The sequence below is a fragment of the Aphelocoma coerulescens genome, chromosome 2 (genome assembly GCF_041296385.1).
Source record: "Aphelocoma coerulescens isolate FSJ_1873_10779 chromosome 2, UR_Acoe_1.0, whole genome shotgun sequence".
Classification (NCBI taxonomy): Eukaryota; Metazoa; Chordata; class Aves; order Passeriformes; family Corvidae; genus Aphelocoma; species Aphelocoma coerulescens.
Genome location: NC_091015.1, coordinates 13,017,974 through 13,041,448, shown reverse-complemented (window position 1 = coordinate 13,041,448; position 23,475 = coordinate 13,017,974). Strand labels below are relative to the sequence as shown.

Below are 23,475 nucleotides of genomic sequence, written 5' to 3'. Positions count from 1 at the left end.
AGCTGTTAATTTGTATTCAAGGTGTTTGTCAGGTAAAACTGGAATGAAATATTTAATCTGAAAACAAGGTTGAGTGAAAATTTTCAGTAGGAGAATGGAAATTGGGAGTAAAATTCACTGGAAAGATCTTCTTTCCAAAATGGCTGTAGTCAATTTTGGTTCAGTAAATTGACTAATGAATTTGTGACAATCTTGGAGCAGAAATAGGATTCTAGGTGGTGCAGATTCTACCTAAGCTCAGACTGACAGCAATTTTAGGAAGTCTTTATCCTAATTGGTTTAGGACATTTCTCCCTCTTCCACTTCAGCTGTTTGGGGTTAAATACCTGTTCAGGGAAAAGAGCAACTGTATTTTTGTAGACCTTTGTCCTGGGTTGAAGTGTATTCTATTACCATCCTCATGAGCTGTTGAAATCAGGTGGGGCAGTGTTTCCTTGCCTCCTCCCCCCAGACTATCTTGCTGTTAATGGCCCATCATTGTCCTGCTGCATGACTCAGAGATAACTCCCTCCGGACTATCTTCTGTTAACGAGCCCAATCAACACTTGGCCTCGTGACTCATTACCCTATTGTGAGATGCTCCACCCAGAGGGAGGAACCAAGCATCCCATCGTGGATATAATCTGGGACTCTGAGCACCAGAGACACTCTTCCCACTGGATTTCCAGAGGACAGGAGCCCCACAGCCACCACTGGACTTTCTGAGGAAGAGCAGACCACTTCTACTACACAATCACCACTTCAGAGGACTGCTACCACCACCCTGCCTAACAGGGACTCAGGTTGTATCTTGACTCTGTCAGTGTTTTCTTTTACTTTCTTTTCCTTTTCTTTAATTTCCATTAAATTGTTATTCTGACTTGGTGCCTCCCCCTGGTTTGTTTTCAAACTAGCACAACCTTATTTATAATGACTAGCATTTTGCTATTCATTTGGAAATTACCAGTTTCTCGCTAGTTTACTTGCTGATGGATCTTACTTTCCTTCTTTGTTCATTCTGATCTGCCATGGTTACATGCACAATCTCTTTCTCTGCAAGGCAGATTTGTTGTGGATGCTAGCAAGGGCTGGCAGAGGAATTTTCCTGTGAAACTTTTCTTTCTCATAGGAAAGTAGTTAGAGAAATCCAGCTTCTCAGAGCTTCTCTGTGAAAGCTTTCATTCTCATGCAAACTGGATATACAACAGTATGAGAGAATGTAAACCATTTCTACACCTGCAGGTTGTTGTGGGATGGGAACAGTGGAATTGTTTTCAGTCTTGTGAGAATAATATTTGGAAATGGGTGTCTTACTGCTCAACCTATCACCTTGAGAGGTGGTGGGTGAATAGGCCAATCATGTAATTTATTGCAAACCACACTATAAAAGATGAGCTTTTCATTAAAGGGAGTGGAGCCCTTGCTTCGGCTGTACCATCTGACCTGGATTTACATCGTGATTTTCGCCGTTCTCTGGGGATAACAGCGACAATGTGTACCTATCAGATGTGAGATTTTTCTGGCTTTTTGATTTAGAGGGGACCTATGAAAGTTTCATGTCTATTTTGTGTACCTTTTCCTTTGACAGTTCTTCTGGTGTTCAAGTTAATAAAAGGAATTGAGTTTAAACAAAAGGCTTAAATTTGATTTGACTAAACATGTGAAATGACTGACTTAGCAGGTAGACATTGAAGTAGAAGTCTCTGTAGGTCTCCCTTTGTCTTGAAATATTTAAGTATTTATAGTATGTTTGGACAAATATCAGATGCCTTTGTGGATCACAAAGAAGCCTGGTAGCAGGTGATGGACATGTTTCACTACAAGATTTTGGGGCTATGATTTGAACCCAGTGTTTCTGAGCTTTGGACTACTTGAAGACCTGTGTTGCTTTAATAAAGCCTGTATCTTTATTCTATAGAGAATCATAGACTATCCTGACTTGGAAGGGACCCATGAGAGTTATCATGTACAAGTCCTGACTCCACACAGGGCAAACTAAAAGTAAGACTATGTAAGAGCATGGTCCAAATGCCTCTTGAACCCCCACAGGCTTGGATCCGTGGCCACAAGCTGGGGAGCTTGTTCCAGAGATGAGTATTGGATGCCTCACTATTTCAGTATCCAGTAGAGCTATTTTGACTGTTTATGGCTTAGAATGCCCTACGTTAGGTAATTACAAACTGGTGAACAGAATTAGTCAATTCTGAAGCTTTTGCCTAGCCATGAAGCTATCTCAATTCCAGCTATAGGAATGATAATACAGATTTCAAGGGTCCCAGTCACTGCCTTGAGCAAGATTATTCATGTTAATTCTTAATTGTTTGTATATATATGCATTACAAAAATGGATTATCATTTGAGATCTTTCATTTGTGATATTCATATACAGATTCTTGAAATTTTCTATTTAGTAGACCTGTTGGGGAGGAAGAGGTAAAGCTTTAATGGTTTTCTTAACTTTACTATAAATAATTCATCTGTTTATGCTGTACGTTCTAAACTGCATATATTTTGGTTGCATTTTTAAGCTGCATCCAGTGTGAAAGGAAACAAACTCAATTTCTATGTTGGTTTTTGTTCTGTGATACTTTTGCTTCAAATGGTGCCCTCATGATTTACAAATATAAACGTTCTATTTCCCTTGTGAGTGAATATGTCACATCCTGGTTATATATGTTCAACAACAGGCTTGCTAACATTTTCACTTCATATGAAGAGGGTTAATTATGAACTAGACTACAGATCTCAAATACATCAGCAAGCTAAGTAGCTGGTGACTGCTGCAATCAGTTAACTGCAAGGAAATGAAACAGGACTTATTTACATTTAGAGTGATGCCTGAGTTCTTAATCACCTCAAAGCATTTAAAAATTAACTTTACTACCAACAGCTCAAGAGGCATAATGAACCCCAGGAGGGAGTTTTCTTCTCTTTCATTTTCATTGAAGCCATCTATTCATTTACATCAGACTACTTGCACTCCAGTCTGTTTTCCTACTAAAACCTCAAAAAGTTTCCTTATTTCATTTTCTTAAATAACTTGTGGTTCATTTAGTATGCTTCATCATAAATTAGTATTAAAACTGTGCAAGAATTCTTGGCAACTACTGACGAACATGCAGCCACAAATCCTTTAAGGACAAATAGAAGCAAACAGCTTAGTATTTCTGTGTTTTGTTGTAGATGTAACTATGTATTTAAAAGGCAACAAAATACTTTAATTATCGTCTTCATGCTCTCCCAGGCTTTTGCACCTGCACAAGGACATTTTATGATTTCATACACTGACAGAGCCATGCTCCAGAGAGGGAGCTACGCTGTAATCAAATGAGCAGCTAACAGCCTGAGCAGTAATGACATTTGACAATTGGCAATTTAGAAGATGGAAGCAAAGATATTGAAACAAGTACAAATTCTCCAAGCTTCCCCCCATAACTTTGTTTTATCTTGACTCTTATTTGCCCTGAATCTCCTAATAGGAGCAATCCTTTCATAATAAACTCAGCCAACCCATTATTTCTGTACACTTTTTTTCCATTGCTACAAACACGAAGCACTAACACTCCCAAAAGTGGCCTATTCCCTTGGGAAAGGTCTCAGTTATGAGGGAAAAAATATCTTTTCTTTGGAAGTTTTCCTTTAAGGTTTGAACTATTTTCCTGGGCTATTTACAGTTGAAGTGAAGGTGATATTTTGAGGGACAACAGTAATGAAGACTACAGCAATCCAGCAAAAGTTAATAGAGGTAAAACTTAAGAAGCAGCTTTTTTTAAATTGTGATTTAATGCAGAAATTGAACTAAGGTGTTTATACATCTATTAAGATAAGTAGAAATGCTATCAGGGCAGATTATTATTATTTTTTTCTTAACATAAGAGACAAAATAATAGTACCATGGCAGCTCTAGTAAACAGTAGATACCTAGTTACAGTAGATATGGATATGTTTATTTAGTAGAGTTATTTTAACCTTTGTCTTGTACCTGCTCTTTCAATGAAATTTTAGTCATAAATCTAATAAACTTATAAATGAATTGTTGTAACAGCTTTTGTGACTTGATTTTTTAATAACACAATTACATATGCAACTAAAAATCGCAGGTCTCTAATTACTTGGGCTTCTTATGGGACAGTGTCATCAAACTGAAGAAGTGTTATGGGGTTTAGCTGTTGTGTGTGACATCTGAGCCCTCCTGGCTGCCAGAGTCACCCTGCCCTGGCTGCTTCCCTCTTCCTCTCTCTGGCCACATTACCTCTGTGCCCCTGACCAGCTGCAGCTGCTTTGTAAATTGGATGGAGGAGTTGATCCTTTAGAGAAATAGGTGGTGTTAGCACTTGTGCTGCCTGGGGTGGTGTGGAGGTGGAAATAAATTCCAAGGAGGGGAAAAAGAAGTGCCATGGTTTAGTCCAAGCTGGCAACAAAGTACGATGCAGATGTTCAATTTTCACCCCATGCCCCCATTGGCATGAGGAGGAGAATCAGAAAAAAAGATAAAACCTGTGGGTTATGATGAGTAGTTTAATAACTGAAATAAAATGTAATAACAGCAACAAAAATAATGAAAAGCAAGATAACAAAAATAGAGAAATAAAACTCAGGAGAGACAAGTGATGCACAGTGCAATTTCTTACCACCCACTGACTAGAGCCCAGACAGCAATCAGCCCCTCCCAGCCAACTCCTCTCAATTTATGTACTGCAAGATGTTCTATGGTATAGACTATACCTTTGGCCAGTTCAGATCAGCTGTCCTGGCCATGCTCCCTCCTGGCTTCTTGTTCCCCTCCTCACTGGCAGTGCAAGGGAAACTGAAAGGTCCTTGATTTAAAGTAAGCACTACGAGCAACAACTAAACCACTGCTTTGTTGTCAACATTTTTCTCATACTAAAACCAAACCCAAAGGACTAGGAAGAAAATTAACTCTATCCCAGCTGGAAACAGGACAAGAAGCAGGGTCTAATTTTTTTTAGATAACCATGTCACCACAGTACTGTCAATCTGCAGCCTCAGAAGAGAAAAAATAATGGGCTCATTGCATTTAAGGGGAGATAAATGGTTTCATTTGAGTAAACTAGGCATTGATGCTACAGTTGTAAGGAACAATTGTCTATATTTATGAAACAACTACAGTTCAGTCTTGCAAATCCTTTTCTAGTCACAAGGGTGACAGTTCTGCTAACAAAATGTCCTTATCTTTTTACTGAGGTGATAAATACTATGATTGGGAGACAGATGGATTTTGCTGTGTGCTGTCCTGGGGAAAGATGTGACTGCTGATGGCCATCACCTTGCGGGAGGCTGGTACGATATCTGATCACCTGCTGGTGAAGCTTGAGAGATTCTTTCCTTCCTTAGCCTAAAGTTGTGTAGCTGATATTGCTGTGTCTCTGCAGGGGAATTGAATATGACACATGGCATGGCTGGGGACCAGTATGGCTTCAGCAATGTTTTGGAAAGAGTCAGAAGGTTTTTTATAACACTTTTAAACAGAAGGGTGCTGTTGTGTATTTTAATGTTCAACACTTCAAATCTGCAAAATGATTCTCATATAACTTTCTCATGACGAACCTCGCTGCCTCTTGATGTTCTCTTTCAAAACTAACAGCTTTTTTCTCTTTCAATGCCAAATTGTCCTGACCTTTAGGGTTTTCTGTAAATACCTTACTTAGGCTACAAAGAGCCAGAGTAGGAAATTAAAATAAATTTAAAAATTGCTAAACATTTTCTTTCTTATTTGTTTTCCAATCCTGTTTCTAAGCTACCTCCTTTAAATTTCCTTTTTAGTAGTTCCTTTGTTATGAGCCCTGTCCAATTTAGAAAAGTCTAAAACATATGCTGTTTTCTTATCCTACAGTATCAACGTGTTTTGATATAGATGGCTATGCAGCAAATCTGTCAGGTCTGAAAGACTGAGCAGAACCCAATCCTGTATTTACCAATATTGTGAGTAGCCCACTTTCCTCTCTCCCTGTAGCAAGTGCCACTCACCATTAGTTGCTGGATAAAAGCTCTGAGGAGAGTTTCACTCTTTGGTATTTTCCAACTGTTTCATAACTAAGTGTATTTATTTCGTCTCTAGAAACCATAGTTGTCTCTGGAGTTTACCTCTATTTTCTTCTATAAAACCAGCTATAGTTTCATCTTGATTTATATTTGTTGAGTGAGAGATTCAGATCTGTCTGTCAGTTCAGTCAAACTCTTTCAAGACATCTACCATGTGAAAGGCTTTGATGGAAAAGAGTATATTTAAAAATGTTTTTTCACTATCATTTCATAGAGATTAATTTTCCTGGCTGGTATTACTTGTAGCCAATGGTGCCTGGATCCCTCTTGATTTAGTTTTAAATGACTCCTGATATAAAGGTCTTTAGGACTCCTATACAAAAAGTATACTACTATTTCCTTGTCCTTTATTTCAACCAAAGGCTTGTAATGTACTTTTATTGTTTTGATTTTTTGTGACATTGATTTTGAAGGATTTATAATAATAGAAATAAAATATACAATATAAATAATAATATAATTACAAAACAATATTATATATAACATATAAAGAAAATATTATACTCATTCAGAACATGAAAAACTTATACCATAAATGTTTCTTCATACACATGTCCTTTCATGTGGCATATAGATATTTGACTCTATCTAACAATGGAGATGGTCTGTATGACCATATTTGATGTGATATATGGTATTAAGTCACTGGTAGTTATAAACTTCATGCAATACTTTTTAACTTCCTTAAGTCTGTTTTCTTAATCTGTCTTCATGGTTTCAGTATGTGGGACAGAATTTAAGGTTGATTTTTACCTGAAAGAATGAATATCTCCATTGCCTAAGACAAAAGCAGCTAAAATTAATCTGTGAGGGTTTTGCAGGAATTTGGGATGCCAAAATACTGCAGGCATTCATAAATAGGGAAATTTCACTCAGTCATTTCCTCCTAGCCTCTGACTTTCCTAAAAGTGATTTTATCTGGAGCATGTTTAGATACTATGGTTTTGTAGGAAATTAATGTCAGGTAACAAATTGCTAGGAATGAATTATCAATGTGCTAACAGAATTGTTTAGATCCAGGTACTCCTCAGGCACTGCCAGCATAAGCAGAGCTGAAACTCTAATTCCTGAGTGTTGCCTGCTATTGCAGATTTAGTGTCCTGCTTTACATAGTTTGCAAGGAAGGAGCTAGAAAAAGACAGTCTGGCAGCTGACTCCTTTGGGAATCCCTGCTAAAATGAAATGTATATTTCATTAGGCCATCCCAGGGAACAAAATTTTAAGTAAACATACATTTTAAGTGAGTAAGCAATTGTCTACTGGGAAACTGTGTATGGAGCTTTATTTTTAGATATATATACTCTTTCAGATGGGGGAATTACACACATAATCCACAAATAGAGAACATGCTAGTTAATTCTTAATATCCCTCTAAACACAGCCTTGCAAGCTAAATTAGTAAACACTATAGCAAGGATTTTCTCTGCATAAGGCTCAATTTCACTGCAGTCAACTCAAAGCTCTTCTGTCATAAGACTGTTTCATTGATATATAAAATTTGCAATGGTCTGGTTTGGTACTCCCAGAGAGCACATTTTAACTGGAGTTGCCTGCAGTGACTTGAAGGCAACAGGACATTTAGAACAGTCTTGAATATTTTTATGTATTTGTCTGACACTTTTTCTGTAGCCGTAATTCAACTTGTGTAGATTGGTTTATCAGAGACTGGCCACAGCAGATTTTTAGTCTCTCATGACTTTAAACATCTGTGGGGTACATATCCATACCTGAGATAGTTATTCAGGCTCTCCTTATTTTTGGTGAGAGAAATAGATACTTTTGTAGTGTATTCAGATGGTTTGTTTTAGATCTCTGCACAGGATGAGACCTCTAGTCCCTGGACTGTGGACTAAAGGCACAGAGACAGGGATGGCTGCCTCAGATCTGCAAGTCTGTCCCTAGCTTGAAGTCACAGAAACTACCAATGCTGACTAGCAAGACTGTTTTTGTGTGAAATCCTGTAGTTACATCTTTAATATTAATAATTTTTTAGAATTCAGTTTGTTTTTATATGTTTATGTGGAAAAATTGGACCTGTGTGATAAAGAAAGAAAATTTGATGGATTATTCAGTGCTTTTCTCTTTCTTCACTTCTGTAGTTCAACAGAGCTATAAATAAAGGCATTTATGTATGTATGTATTTATGTATGTATGTATGTATGTATATATATTTGGAAAAAGTCTTTAGTACAAGGCAGAAACAGTGAGTGTTGCTTTTTTGCACTGCAGTTCAAGCTTACTGCTATGATACCTTTTCTGAATGGATTGCATCAGTCTAAAAGAATTGATTGTCGATTATGCCAAAGAAAAAAACAAAAATAAAGTAAAAAACAATGTCTTCTGATCTGGACCCTTCATTATTCTAAATCCTCTTGTATTTTTCAGAAAGCACTCAGATCTTGCTGCTGTCTACCAAAAATAGCCACATTAAAATTAGCAGAACTCAAAGACAAGTTAGAGGGTCATTCCAAGGACTTTAGGGTACACAGCACACCCTGTAATCATAGACTCACATAATCATAGAATTGCTTGTGTTGGAAGGGACCTTAGAGATCATCCAGTTCCAATCCTCCTGCCATGGGCAGGGGCACCTTCCATTAGACCAGGCTGCTCAGAGCCCCATCCAACCTGGCTTTGAACACTTCCAAGGATGGGTACATATAAAACTGATTAGCCAGTCACAGTAGACTGATTCTTTGTTAAAAGACTTAACAATTGTACCTCTTTTATATATATATATGAGCTCTTATTAACAATAAGAGGCATAAGTGGTTTCAAATGTATTAATTCCCCTTTGTCCTTCCTCTGTGAGTAGGAAAACAGGCCACTTGGGAATGAGATGCAGCATGGTTTGACAGGGCTGTTTAGTCCATCTTTCAACCAGGAAGAGTCACTGGGAAAAGGTTCCTCTGCTGTGTGCCATGTATCTGTTGCATGACCACACCACTGCCTCCTTTGTGAGGACTTGGTGTAAAAGGTCCTTGAGCAGTTTCATGAGGGATTGAAAACAAAGCTGTGGAACTACAGGAAAAACACACAGAAGAGATAGACTTCATGGTGCCTTGATCATACATTTTCTTCCCCTGTCCCATTTATTTTTTACATTGCTTATATCAATATCCAGAATTGCATCAATATTCAAGAAAGGACTAATCCCAAATTCAGCAAGCCAGTATAAAATTGGAAGATCCTATATAAACTAGATGTCATTTCTTTTCTGTCCTGTGACAGGAGAAGGGAGTCAGTATTTAAAATGTGTGTAAATGGACCAAAGGTCAGTCTATGCAGTTAAAACTGGTTAAAAACCAGCCCCTGGCTCAGTGTAGACTGGATGATGGACTGTTCATATTTGGGTATGCAAACATAGAAGCTGTGAAGGTAGAAGACTGATGGTACAGGACTGACTGAGCACAAGCAAGAGGAAAAAACTTGCTTCTTGGACAGTTCCTATTTTCCTGATACTTGGTTTATTTTTCATTTTTTCTTTCTTTCCCTTTGCAATACGCCAGCTGCAGCTTAATGGGATACTCAGGTGGACAAAGGATGCAGGTCATACAGTTCACTGGACTTAATAGTTTTCAGTTAAAAATGAAAGGAGATCACTATTGCACACATATTGCAATTTGCTATTGCAACTCTTTTCCTGTTTATGGTTGTTGACATATTTTTCCAAGCACTTGTGTAATAGTGTATTAGAGACGTGTGAAGGATAGATATAGGTAAGCATAGATACATTAGTTCAGACCATTATGTACAGTGTAAAATTCATATTGAAGTTGATGTATAAAATACACTTTCCATATTCTAATCTGTTTATTTTTTTTTCCCGATACAGAAACTACCTAAATTTAGCATTTTTAACATTAAAGAACCCATGGAGGTCATGAGATATTAGATCTCCTTCCTTTGCAATGTCTTATTTCTGGGCAACATGGCAGTAACATGAGATCACAAGAGCCTTTATAAAATTTGTGCTTTAGCAAACAAAAAAAGATTATTAATTTTCTGATCAATGTTCTTAGAGGTTGTTTTTTTTTGCATTGATATTGTATTACAAATTATAGATTACAACTTAATAAAGGCATGTCTTCTCACTTCCTGCTGATGGTGTCAAAAATAACTTTCGGTGGCAGCATTCTGAATTGTTAATGGTACTATTGTTCTATGCTGAAATCCTTGACCTAAATATTTATGATTAATTCTGTTCTACAGTACACAACTTTAGTGCCCTGCAATAGGACCATGTAAGCAAGAGTAATGTGATTATTCATATGCTCCCAGAGACAGTGGTAATGCTGGGGAGTGGGAAGTCTGAGCCCTTGGATCCTGGAGGTTTCTCACTTGCTCATTTTCTGTGTCTCATTCTCTCTCTGCAGATCAAACATTCCCTGAAGTGTGGTAGAAGGCAGGAAGAATGATGCTTGCTAATTTGAATTTCAGAAAGCACCTAAACTTCATTCTGATCTCCAGGTAAGTGTCTGTGAGCCACTTGGCTTTGACACTTGTTAAAACTTAATCACATTTTTTTTTGGTGCCAAGCTACCTTATACAGACCAAAGAGAGAAGCATGCGTGAGCATGTGCTGGTGTTTGTGGGGGAGGGAATACTTATTTGTTTGTACAGATGATGTGAAGAGAAAAAACATTACTCTGGAAAAGATGAGATCAGTTTATGAAAAAGGAGGAAGATTAAGGGACAAACTGAAAACTTTAAACTACAGGTGATCTGATACAGTTGCTCTATGCAAGATCTCAAGGAGGAAACATCTGGGAACACGTAAATTACTAATTTAGATCAGGCTTTAGTTTCATGTATTCATTCTCTTCCTCTTTCTCCAAACTGCTTTTTAAAAATATCCTCAGGCATGTAATGGGCTGTATCAAAGTTTGTTCTTAAACTGTAGCTGTCAAAAATAAAGGAGAAGGAAAACAATTAACATATTCTAAATGTCAATGCTAGCTAGATAGGTTCTCTCTCTGAAGATCTGGATAGCTACAGAGAAGTTTGCAACATGTTATCTATACTGTGAAACTCAATATTAACCACCTAAAGGGTGTGTGTGTACAATGACCAGTGACTCAAAATGAAGACTTCTGCTTTAGATGCCTCATCATCATTGTTAAACTGAAGACTGCAAAATATTTTCTGTGCTTTCACGTACATTAGGGAAAGAGTTAGTTTCAGTCAGGACTGGGCTGCCTCTTTTGGGAGTTTTTGAGCCATTGGGTTTTGCCAGCCTGGATGCTTGTGGGAGGTCTGTTGCATGATTTTATGCAAATATTGCATATGCCTGAAGTCCTGTGTGGAGATAACCACCCATGTTGGTGCTGATGCAGGAATGACTCACTGTCCACTTTAGATATCAGACTAAGATATGATTTGGTGCACCAAAACTTAGGAGCCTGTGTTCCTCATAGAGTCAGTGGAAAGAGGTGGGCACCTCTGAACGATGACTTGTGCAAAGTGTCAAGGAGGATGGTATGAATATATCTCATTGTGACTGCTAGCAGACTAAATACATTGGACAAACAGTATGTCAGTTTTGTGGTGTGTTTAGTAACAGCAAAGTCAGCTTGCCTGTTTTACGCTTGTGTAAGAATGGCTTAATGAATGAAAGGGAAAAATTTCCCAGGCTCCCTGGCAGGGGTACTACATGGGGTGTTTGGCACAGTTGCAGTCAGCACTGTGCATGTGATTGGTGAAGTGGGAAAACAGACCGTTAAATTCTGTGCCATCCAGTCCAGGTGCTGGAGATCCTGTGTGACACTGAGGAATAGAGCAGAGGCATGTGATACTTTAAACATATTTTCCATCAAATGATTACATGCAGCAGCCCTGCTGCATCCCATGTACCTTCTGGAACAGGATGGTATATGAGCACTTAACAGTTTTGAGCAGTGTAAAATATTGTTAGCAGCCATGGTGACCTTGTCTAGGATGTTCAAAAGCAAATTGAGGAGGGTGCAAACAAAGATAGTTTGCTCTCCATATTCTTGGTTGACAGGAAAGAAAAACGTGCTTAAGCTGTAGCAGAGAAGACTCCAGTGAGACAAAAGCCTTTCTGAGCAGCACTGAAAGAGGTTGCATACAGGTTGTGAAATTGTTGTCCTCAAGAATCTCTAACTTGGGAAAGTACATCTGTTGTGTCTGCCATGTGGGGCTGAGCACTGCTGAGCCTGTGGTGAGGGCTGGCAGGGAGATGGTGGTATCAACAGCTGAGATTTGAGCTGCAGTGAACACCTGGGCCATACCCAGGAGATGGTTTGATAAAAAGTGCAGCTTTGGCTGGGTTTTTCTAAGGCTGACACCAAGACTCTGTTTCTGTATCAGTGGTCTCAGCCTTCCCTGACATGCAGCCTTGCTTTATTAGCAGGGAGGAGTGAGGCCGATTTTGTCAGCAGAGGGAACCAGGAGTTGTGCTCACTGCCAGATATTCAAAGAGCCATCAGGAAGGGTTTGTTTACCAGAACACTTTTCTTCAGCAATTTCCCACCTTGGAACGGAGAGTGATACTTTTCACATATGTTGTGAGCATTGTTTATAGCTGAGCAGCAAGAACTGAGTTTGCAGCAGAACTGACACAGTCAGCATGCAATGTTGATGCAATGTATGATTTCTCCCCAACCCCAGACATAATAGAACATAATCTGCAATATACATTTTATCTATAAGCACAGTTAATCACAGTGATTAATTCTCATGATCTCTTGGCCTGTTAATAAGGTGAAGAAATATTGCTTGACAGATAATGGATTGAGGAAGAACATTTCTGAATCACTGTTTTACTTACTGTGGACACATCACTTTGCCTCTTTGTGCTTGGTGAAATCCCCAGGGATTATTCCATCTTTCTGAAAAAGCTGAATACAGATAGATTCAGGTCAGGATATTCTGGAGATAAGAATGTGATGCATACTGTGCAATATCACTGTCTTTTCATAATGGTTCCTAATGTGCATTTTTAATATTTTTGAGAAGATATTTGTTACTATTTTTCAATCTATCAATGCATACATAGCATTTTTTGTTATTCCTAAAAAGTACAGGCTTGTTCTTAATGTAGAAACTGGGCTTTAAGGAACTTATGTAAATGTGTCTTGTCACTGGAGAAAGGCTGTGCTTGTGAACTGCAAACTGGCAGTGGATGGTGTGGAGCTACTGGGATGGAGCTTGGTAAGGATGTAATAACTCCCCTTTGATCTGCTGGATATATGTCTAGTGTCCAAATAAAGGAGAATGCAGGCTCATTCCCTATCTCCATAGGTCACCAGTCACATCACATTGTGATCCATGGATCAAAACCGAGGCCAAGAAGGTAGGAAGACAGGTTAGACCCTCTCCTTCCTTTGCCCTGCTTATCCAGGTTTCTTTCTCCCCTGTGGCACATGGTGCCTGTACCCTGGTGGGCAGCAATGTTTTGACAGGGCACTACGCAGGGACAACAGGAGGAGGAGGAAGAGGAAGCCCAGCAACTTTCTTGCAGTATACCATGCAAGCACCGACTGCAGCTCTGCCCTAGAGGGTCTCATTCTTGCTGACAAGCCCTTATTTGTACAGGATGTTGTAATAGTGGTTTACATACAGGGTGATTGAGATTGTTGGTGTGATAGCTGGACTTCAAGGCCCAGTGCCTTGTGGCTTTGTTGAAGGTGTCACCAAGAAGAAACTGCCCTCTCTGCCCACCCTCCCACACCTTGCAGCAGCCTCTGAGGGGCACTGAGAATCCCCAGTGAGGGGAGGCTGCACCCCTGACTGTGTCTCAGCAAGGGCTGTACACAGGACTGCACCCACCTTCAGGCTTGCAGACCCTCGGTAGCTGAGCTGACCATGGTGGCATCTCCACAGTTTGCCTAATACGGGGCCCTTGTCCTTATGAGCATCTCTTATCCTTACTTCATGCACAGGCACAGCCTCTATTTGCAAGTTCAGATGCTGTCAACACTTGGGAAACCATGAGGAGGGCTGACACTGTGGGGCCTGCACCTGGCTGTGACCCTGGTTTCTTCCTCTCTTTCCCAGCCATTTTCTGAGACCCTGTGTCTCATGCAGGGTTGCATGGAAGGCTCATAACATCTAGACAGTTTGGAAAAATGGGAGGATGAGTAATGGATGACTTACTGCACACCACAGAACCCCAGGATTTTCTCTGTGCTTACCCATAGGAGGTACAGCTATGGATGCTGGGAATGACTCAAACACCTTTAGTGTGCAGGCACACAGGGTATTCTGGACACTCTCAGGAGCTTTCTGTCTGAGTGGTGTAGAAACAAGGAACCCCTGAAATGTAAGAGTTCTGTTTTTATCTCAGTGGCAGAATACAAAATTCAAATCAAGCCCAACTCTGTCCTTAAGCTGCTTCCAGACAGCACACTAAACTTTCCTGACTTGAACAGGGCACATGAGATAGAGGACCAAGTCTGAGTTTTCCAAACTGAAGCAGGATCTAGTCAGGAAAAAACCCAACATTGTAACAGGAAATAGGTACTTGACTAAGGGGGTGTGGTATGTACTTGTGAAGGCTTCAGACTGCGTGCAGGCTGTGTTTCAGCAGGAAGACTCCAGGTATGCATATTTCATGTCAGCAGGCATGTTCCTAAATCCATCTGCCCCCCTGTGCAAAGCCTGCAGTCTCAGCCTGAAGGTCCTCTGTACACACCTTACGTGTTGCAGGATGTATGTAGGGTTTGAGTGGAATATTGTCCATGAGTGGATAAAAAACAGACAAATTCTGGAAAAGAAATTTTGAAAGGAAAGGGAATGGCCTTCTGGAGGATGAGGAAGACAAACAACACAGGGACAGTCCAATGATGTGCAGATCCAGAGGGAGCTCTAAAGCTCCAACACAATTATTCCTGGACCTTGTCATCTCAGCTGCTTTGGCATGTTGTCCAATAACTGGGAACAGGGAATAATGATCAGAGCAGCAGTAGGTTTTGGTTTTGTATAGCTCACCATAAGCTTTCTCTTTCCTGTCCTGTGTATTTGTTTTTAAAAACAACTTTAAAACCTCTCTCAAATATTATTTTTGATGACATTGATTTTTGAGAAATCCTGCTGATGAGGTAAAGAAACTTTCTGAAATAATCTTTTCTCATAGTGCTGTATTTTATGAGGAGTCCCTAGTAGCTCACTTTTATTAGAAAATATGTACATACATTTGTTCTAAGTACAGGGATCCATAATGGGAAGTGTGATTTTGTGAACACTTTTTCTAGAATATAATTACAATTTTGAGTAAAGTTGTGTGAAAGACTTGTGAGTTTTATGAGTGCACAGCAACAGGGACAGGTAAAACATTGCTTTTAGCAGCAGCTGTTCTTTGGTATTCCCTGTTGTTTTTTAAGACTAGGAAATGTGCTTTATGAAAGAGAAGGACTTTCAGATGTAGTGAGGGTAAGCTCAGCACATTGCCTTCTCACTGTTCTTGGACTTGGTCCTCCCCAGCTTTGTGTGCAGAATTTATCTTGGCCTCAGTCATATTTTTCCACCCAGATGGAGAGGTCTGTTTAACTGTGCACGTGTGCTATTAAAGCACTATAAAGAGCTGGAAATGGAAGACATCGCAGGCTTAATTAAACATTCATATGTTATTTCCCTCAGAAATATTAAGGTAAGAAATGACAAAGGCATAGAGGCTACAACAAAGTAGAGACTATTTGAATCTACTTATGTCAGAGAGGATGGGAACCTCCTTTCCTCTTAATGGCCCAAGGTGTAATTTTCACTATTTCATCTGTCTGAGAAATGTAGAGGAGCGTCATCCAGACTGCTTAAAGGATTTACCTCTGAATGGTATGCTGATACATGTATCAAACCTATAGGTTAGTTGATAATCATGCTTGTATGATTTAAATATCATCCACAGTATTACATAACTAATGACCTAGTGAAAAGTTCAGAGTGGGAAAGAGTGATAAGAATTGATATTTCTGAAATAGTGGACATTGCAGACCTACAGGATAGAGAAATTGATTTTATTTTATATACTTTTCATTATGAAGAAACAGAAAACTGTTGAGCATGCAGTAACCTTAGAAACCAATGCAATAGGACTACTCACAAAGGCACTCACTTTCTGCAGATTTAATTAATAATACAACTAATTTTTTTGATCAATTAAATATTTGGACAGAAAGCAGTGGTCTGCTGTGAAAAATCTGTGAGAAACCTGTATACGTCCAGTTTCCATTCCTCGGCTGTAGTCATTAGCACACTGACTAGTTAAAGAAATTTTGATTCCTTGTTTAAGGCATTCATTTTACTTTCATTTTTTGTATTCAGCTTACATTATAATGCTCTTAATAGAGATAGATATTTAGCACCACAGTGTATACAATAGAGCAAGGGTAGAAAGTTGCATACTGTTTGATAATACTACTTTTTGTGCAATATTTATGAGATCCACTAAATCAAAAGTATGCTCCGAAAGAGGATTAATACCGAAAACCAGTCCTCACTGTTGTTTGGTTTATTCCTCCTTAAAATTTCCAGCAATCAGGAAAACTCCCTGTAGGTCTATTACTCATTGCTTATTTGGCCTTTTACACTGTATTATTTCTCTCACCTCTAACCTAATTCTCCCGTATTGCAATCTTTTCTATTTTTCAGAGATTATGGAAAACAATTAATTGCCTGCTTTCACAAAAAATGTCTCTGAAAATTGGAGAACTGCTGTCAAGCCTCCTCCTAGTCTTTCCCCTCCTGGATTAAGCCTTGCAAGCTCAGTTCTTGCAAAGTCTTATGCTAGAAAACTTTTTTAAAAGTTCATTCTTATTTTGGGTTTTGGGACTTTCTCCAACTGGTTGATGCATTGTATTGACATGTGATAACCTGCAGTGGTCACAGGGATCCAGGTAAAGAATTACCAGCTCTGAGTAGAAAGAAAGGAACGTTTTGTGTGTTTAACATAAAATGTACTAATTTCATCTAACCCAGCATGATTGCTTCTTAGCCAGTTGTACAGTTTTATTGTTTGTTTGTGATCCATTCTAATTGCCAGATTGTTTTTTGTACTGTGTTTGTCTGATTAGTCATTCTCCCTTTTATATTTGTGCAGGTAATTTTACTTGTACAGGAACATGTGAATTCACTTAATTGCTTAGCTGGATTCAGATTTCTGCTGTGCACCAAGATCACTTAAAATATACATTCTGCACTCTGATGGGTTTGAAGTCTTTTTAGCTTAGTGTAATTTTCAAATGCAAAAAGCATCTTAATCACCTACCAGTTCAACAGTGAACATGTCATGCAGATTCTTGCAGAACCTAACCTGATGCATCTTGCTCATTTAAAAATGAATCACTAATAACTATTGGTAACTAATTCTGTGAATAGGATTTCCCAAATAACTACCTACCTCAAATCTGCTTGTCTATGCAAATGTCCTGTGAGATTTCAAAAGGCAAAATCCAGATGCATGACAGTGTTTTTTCTCTTCTGTCCATAAATCTTGTTATCTACTGTAGAGAGAAATAAATTTGCTCTTACATGATTTATTTATTAGAAATTCTTTTGTCTCTTACACCATGTTTATATTCAAGATTCTTACAAATAGACCTTTTCATTATTTGTTCTGATATTTTTCTGGTAATTGAAGTTAAGCTATTCTCCTTTTTGACATTTTAAAAGTAAGTGTTTGCCCTTTCTAGTCTTCTGGAATTCTTGTCCCTCAAGTTGCTAAATACAATTGTTAATGACTAATAAAATGTTTTCAGTGTTCTCAGAACTGAATTACACCAGACCTAGCCAACCTGTAAGCAAGTACATTATCTACGTAGATTCTACCCTTCTTTTTTTTTTTTTTGTTTTGCCTGATTTTCACTCTTCTATTTATGATTTTAATGGGGTTGGCTATGACATTAAAACTGATCTTTTAAGCAAAGGCTAAAGCCAAAAGATCATTGAACACTTTCAAGATAAAGTAATAATGCTGTAAGTATGATAGCCTAAGAGTATAAGCAAGGAAAGGTAGTGGAGAAAAAGCAATCTCTCCCATTAAACCAATTGATGTAGCTGGAAAATAGACAAGCATCTGCCTCTGTAATGGTGTTTGTGTTCCTGAAGAATTTTTTGTTTTTTTACTACTAAATTAGTCAGTTTAATAAAAGGTATAACTTTGCTCCCCTGATCTTGAGTCAACACTTTAGCCTATTTGCTAGTAATTAACTGTATTTTGTTGTTAACTATTACTTTATTTTTTTCTCTTCTTAATAAAGCACTTAAAAGTGTCTTCTTATTATGTTTTTTTCCCTTTCAAATTCTTTCACAGACATGCTCCTGACCCCATAGGAATATTTCTCCTATAAGTTTCTGCCATCCTTTTATACTGGCCTTTAGTAATTTGTGCTATGTCCATAGTTAATTTGATCATGCATCTTTTTATGTGTCTTTCCTGGATATTGGATCATTGAGGAATGCATGATCAGGCCAGACCAACGTCCTAGAACACAGTGTACATTTCCTTTAGACAGAGATAATAGGGGTTGTACAGCTGCTATACCTAGTGTAGGATAATCTCAACTAAAGCAAAAGGGAAGAAGGCAAGAAGTGCTTGCAGTTTAAAAAAGTAAATGAGATATGAGGGCTAATATTGTGTAATGAGAAATAAGAAGCCTGCTGATGGTTTATCTTTTAATGTATTTACTTTTAGTTCCCTGTAAAGTAATACTAAAACAATAGAGAAAAATATTGCTAAGTACCTGGAGTTGTCTACAGGCAACTTACTGATTCCATAGGTTGTTTTTGGTTTTCTTTCATTTCTATATAAAACATGAAGAAGGACTAAAAAAATTGGCCTCAACATGTTAATAGCATTAAATACATATGTGGACTTTGAGACCTACATGCAGATGACACAGATTTTTTTTTGTCTATAGAATTATGAATTTTGTGATCATGGGGAAAAAAAAGTGTGTTACAACAATGGATCATTTGATAGCTGTGTTTTGTAAAATCCTCCTCTATGCACAAGTTGAAATATGTTTAGTTAAAGGTTCCATAAGTGCAGAGTTAGATGGCCTCATAACCAAGTGAAGAGAACCTCATTTGGAGACAGAATTCTTCTGAGCAGCTGTCAAGCTTCATTGCTGAAATGGCTGTATTTCAGCTGTATGTAAGAGATAGAGAGCTGAATTTCAAAGTAACATTTTATTACACACTTGCTTTCCCAAGGGCAATTGGACACTTAGGTATTTTGGGCTAGTTTCAAACCCTCATTTCATTTTTATCAGGGCTAATTGTGATGATATTCCAAATACCCATATATAATGCAGAAGCCTGCTGAAGCCTCAACTCTCCACAAAGTATTTTGTAAAAATGATGATACATATCTGTACATGTGAATATGGAATTTTAAATGTGCATGTTAGCATAGAATCAATAGAAATTCTCTTAAAGCCAGTGAAATATAGGAATCAAAGTGCAAAGTCTGTTTAAACAGTTATAATTATTTATGAAACCTTGGAGACATTATACCAGTGATCTCTCTGTTCATTGTCTTGGTCTCTCTTGCTACCTCTCCAAACCTGGCCATCTTTCCTTACTTTTATAGGTGAATGGAGAAAGAGACAAAGGGTTGTATTTCCATTAGTTTCTGTATCTGGCTCTGCTCTTCCTTTCCTCTTTCTCTTTCCAAGAGCCTCAATTTCTTTTCTTGTGCTCAGTCAGTGGTGATTTCTTGGAGAAGCATTGGGCATCAAGGTTGCACATTATGCATATAAAGGATTATATAAAGTTTAATACACTTAAATGTTTATTGCCACACACTAAACCAATGTATTCCTTGAGCTGAGGATCAGGATAGAATGATGTGTAACTGCTTCGAAAATGTTAACATGCTCACTGGGCTTTACAATGTAATTTCTCATGAGATTGGCTCTAAAGAAGAGTCCTACTTTGCCCATAACTTAACTTGATCATCCTTGACTTCACACTTGACAAACAAGAAATAAAATATATATTAGGAACAAGAGCATGTTTCAATCTACTGCAAACATAGATCACTAAATCATAAACCAGCCAACTATGTTTTTCTCCTCCTGCTTCCTCTCCGAGTTCAATTAAGACTCAACATGTTTTTCTTCTCCCTAGTTTCCTTTTATCTGTTCTCCTTCTCATGTTTCCATGTCCTTCCCCCCATACTCTTTATCTGATGAGGCTAGTGCTGTGGGATAATGAGGTAATTCCTGGTAGTGTTGGAAGTCCCAGACACCTGGATGATATTTTTTTTTTTCTATCCCAGACTGGGTCAGATAAGACCTTGGGTATTTCAGTGCTATATGTTCAGGTTAAGTCAGTCCTTATGGGACCCAATAAAATTTCTGTGTACTGAAAAATATGCAAATGTCCATCTTTGGATATGGTGGTTTTGGTCTGGAAAATTTGATTTACATGAGTGGCTAGGAAATAGCCTAGATGTGTAATGAACCAAAGTGTTTTACCTTTGTCTTCATCCCATCCAACACTTTACAGATGTCTAACCCCTGGCTCTCTTCCCTTGGCATGGATCCAGTTCTGATTTGGCACTGACTTGCTCTCCATATGCAGTGGATGCTCCCAATCTAGTGAATTTTTAAACACAACTGCTTTGCATACACTGTGTAAATGAAATATTAACCCCTCTCATCCTTGCAACTAAATGTTACCCCCCCCAAAAATACGCAAAAAATACCATTCCCAAGACTAATTTTTTTGACAGAGCCTAATCTAAATTAGTTCTCAAAGTAGTTTCCATATTTTTAATTTTATGTAGTCATTAGAATTGCATGATTATTCCTTAAAAAATTAGATTAATTTAGATTCAATAAAGCAATTATAACCAGCAAAGGGATTAACAATTAAGAGACCTCCAAAAAGGCTAATTACAGGGCCAGTAATTTAGCTGACTGTGTGATGATTCAACTCAGATTCCTACTTCTTAAGCTTTTGTGTACTCACTCTTCTCCCTGGTGCTTTAATAGCAAGCTTGCATGCAAACACTTGCTTCTCTGTGACTGAGGCCTGTGCTGCTTTGGGCCAAAATTGATTGCTGAAGTTACGTGACTGAAGTGCCTCAGGTTAAAAAAAAAAAATCATTAAAAGTCAAACATCCAGTAGACAGCTATGTAAAGTGTGCAGCCTGACAGTCACTAATGCTCACAGGATGGAAGAAGTTCTGCAAATAAGGTCAATAAAATTAACACTCACCCCTTAAAGACATACTGCTGACAACATTTGGGGGCGATCCTAATTGCAAACCACCTGCTACATGAGCATATGTGGTCAGACACTTTTTCTTCCTTACAGTAACAGCTCTTCAGGTGATATTATGAGCTCACTCAGTCATATTTCACACCATTTAAGAGCATGGATGGCCGTGACTGTGTAAAGTCCTGTCTCCTTTATCGTTCAGATCTCTCTGCTGACATTAACCCTCCCTGCTCCACAGGAGCTGTACCTGTTTGTGCCAGGTGAGGTCACACACATTTATGCAGCCAATCAATAAACACGGACACAATATTTGTTTGCTGATTAAATAAGTAGTTTAAATTTGTTTAAAGTAAGCCAAGATAGATACTGCCACTGTCATTTCTGTAAAACAGTGAGGTTTAGGTTCTGACATTGAAATCAAGGAGGTTTTCATTTAACCTCGGGGGGCTTTGGGTCAGAACCACAGTCCAACTGTTGGGAACTACAGTTTATTTCTAGCCTTTTGTAGAATGTACTCCAGAAGCATTTTCCCTAATTCTGTTTGTCTTCCCATATTTTCTCTTTGAAGAAAAAAAGTCAAACAAGAGAAAGCAGAATTACAAGTGTCTCTGAAGGGGATGTCATACAATCATTCAGTCATCATTTAGTAGCTCAGCAGTACAAAAACTGACTCATGTCTCACTTTTTCAGTTTTCATTGTCCTTTCCCCACCCTAGACCTTGCTATCAGCCCCAGCAAGTAACTAGTATTAAAGACCTCCTCTTGCTTTTCAAAAATGGAAGAAAAAAATTAGCTTTTTATTTTTTTTTTGATTGTCCCAGTTTAGTCCCTGAGTCTCAATGGGGTCGTGCAATCTGAAATTTGACCTTATCAAATTGGGTTTGAAGAATGAAATAACAGCAGAAAACTCTTTTTTCACATTTTTGTTCATATGCTTTGTGGCTTGCAATCCTGCAGTATCCGAGAGTTCAATTAGGCAGTGTGTGATTGGCAGGTTCCTGAGTTAAATAGCTGGGATGGGATCATATACTTAAAATAGCTTTAAAAGAAAACCTGTAGACAGACAATCAGTCAGACAATCTTTTCAGGCGCTTGGAAAGCCCCTACTTTCCTAAGCACTTGCCCTGTAAACGATCTGGAAGTCTTGCACATAAAGTAGTTTAATATAAAAGATTGCTTGGAGGCAGTTAACATGCAAACATATCCCTTGATGTAATATCTAGGAGGCATTTTTTGAAGTTTTTTCAGAAGCATTGTTGTTGCTCATTATGAGTGTGACATCACTTCCCCTGACCTAGTGATATGTGTACTCCCTGTGCTCTGACTTTTAACCTTTTTAAGATCAAAGCTTCAGTTCTTCTGAATTCAAGCCCACCTTTCTTTTTGCTCTGTTCATTTCCAATATCTAGAGCAAAAATTTATCAACAAAGCAAGGGGAAAAGAAAGGCAAAAAAAATGTCCTGTCTTTCCCTGTTGCTAGATTCTACAATTTGTTGGACAAAATTTCCCTACTTTTGTGCTGCTATACTGGGTTAGAAATTTCAGTTCTGAAGACTATGGATGGCAGGAAAAATAGGAAAGAATGTCTTGCTTTTCTGTTCTTGAAACAGTGTCACTGCATAGTGTAAAATTGTCTATTTTTATTCATACAAATGTACAAAATTAATCTTTTACATGGAGAATTTTAAGAGTAAAGAATAACTTCTGATGCTCCCACTCTTTAAAAAAGCTGGAAAGTATAAACACTCTTTTCCCTTTGTATAGCAGCTCACGAGTTGGAGTTTTTGACCAGCATGCAGAAAACCTCAGTTTAGTTCCTGAATTCTGTGAATTTAACTCCAGGTTTCTTCCCTTTCAAGAGTGCTCTGTTAATCCTCTAGACACTCTCTAGCCCTTCCTTTAAAGCTTACAAAAAACTTACAAAATACCCTCCAGGACCCATTGAGGAGGGCTGTCTGCTTTCCCCACCAGTCCAGGTATCACTTGGGAGGAGATGCACCTGTAGGTTCACCCTTATGGGCGCTCCTATGGAGCCGAGAAGGATGGCTTGGAATCATCACCAGCAGAAAGGGATAAATTTGACCAGAGTGAGTCCAATTTATCCAGTGAGTACTCTATATACAATACAGTATTTTATATATGATGCCATGGAGTGATCCTCATGAAAAGTTTTTTTACTCCTGATATGGAGCTTGTGAAATCTCAGAGAAGGTTGGGATTTAGTGGTTGCATCTCCTTGCTCTGAGC

At 38.3% G+C, this 23,475-nt stretch overlaps 1 long non-coding RNA gene across 2 annotated transcripts in view; it reads left to right on the top strand.

Moving 5' to 3' along the window:
- Positions 1–23,475, top strand: part of LOC138106235 (uncharacterized) — a 130,630-nt gene that overhangs the window by 20,316 nt on the left and 86,839 nt on the right. The window contains exons 3-4 of one of the 2 annotated variants that reach the window (XR_011148944.1): positions 10,419–10,512; positions 16,651–18,246. This is a non-coding gene — a long non-coding RNA (uncharacterized lncRNA). Of the gene's footprint in view, positions 1–10,418; positions 10,513–16,650; positions 18,247–23,475 lie in introns of those variants that run through there. The other variant, XR_011148945.1, reaches the window with a different exon arrangement.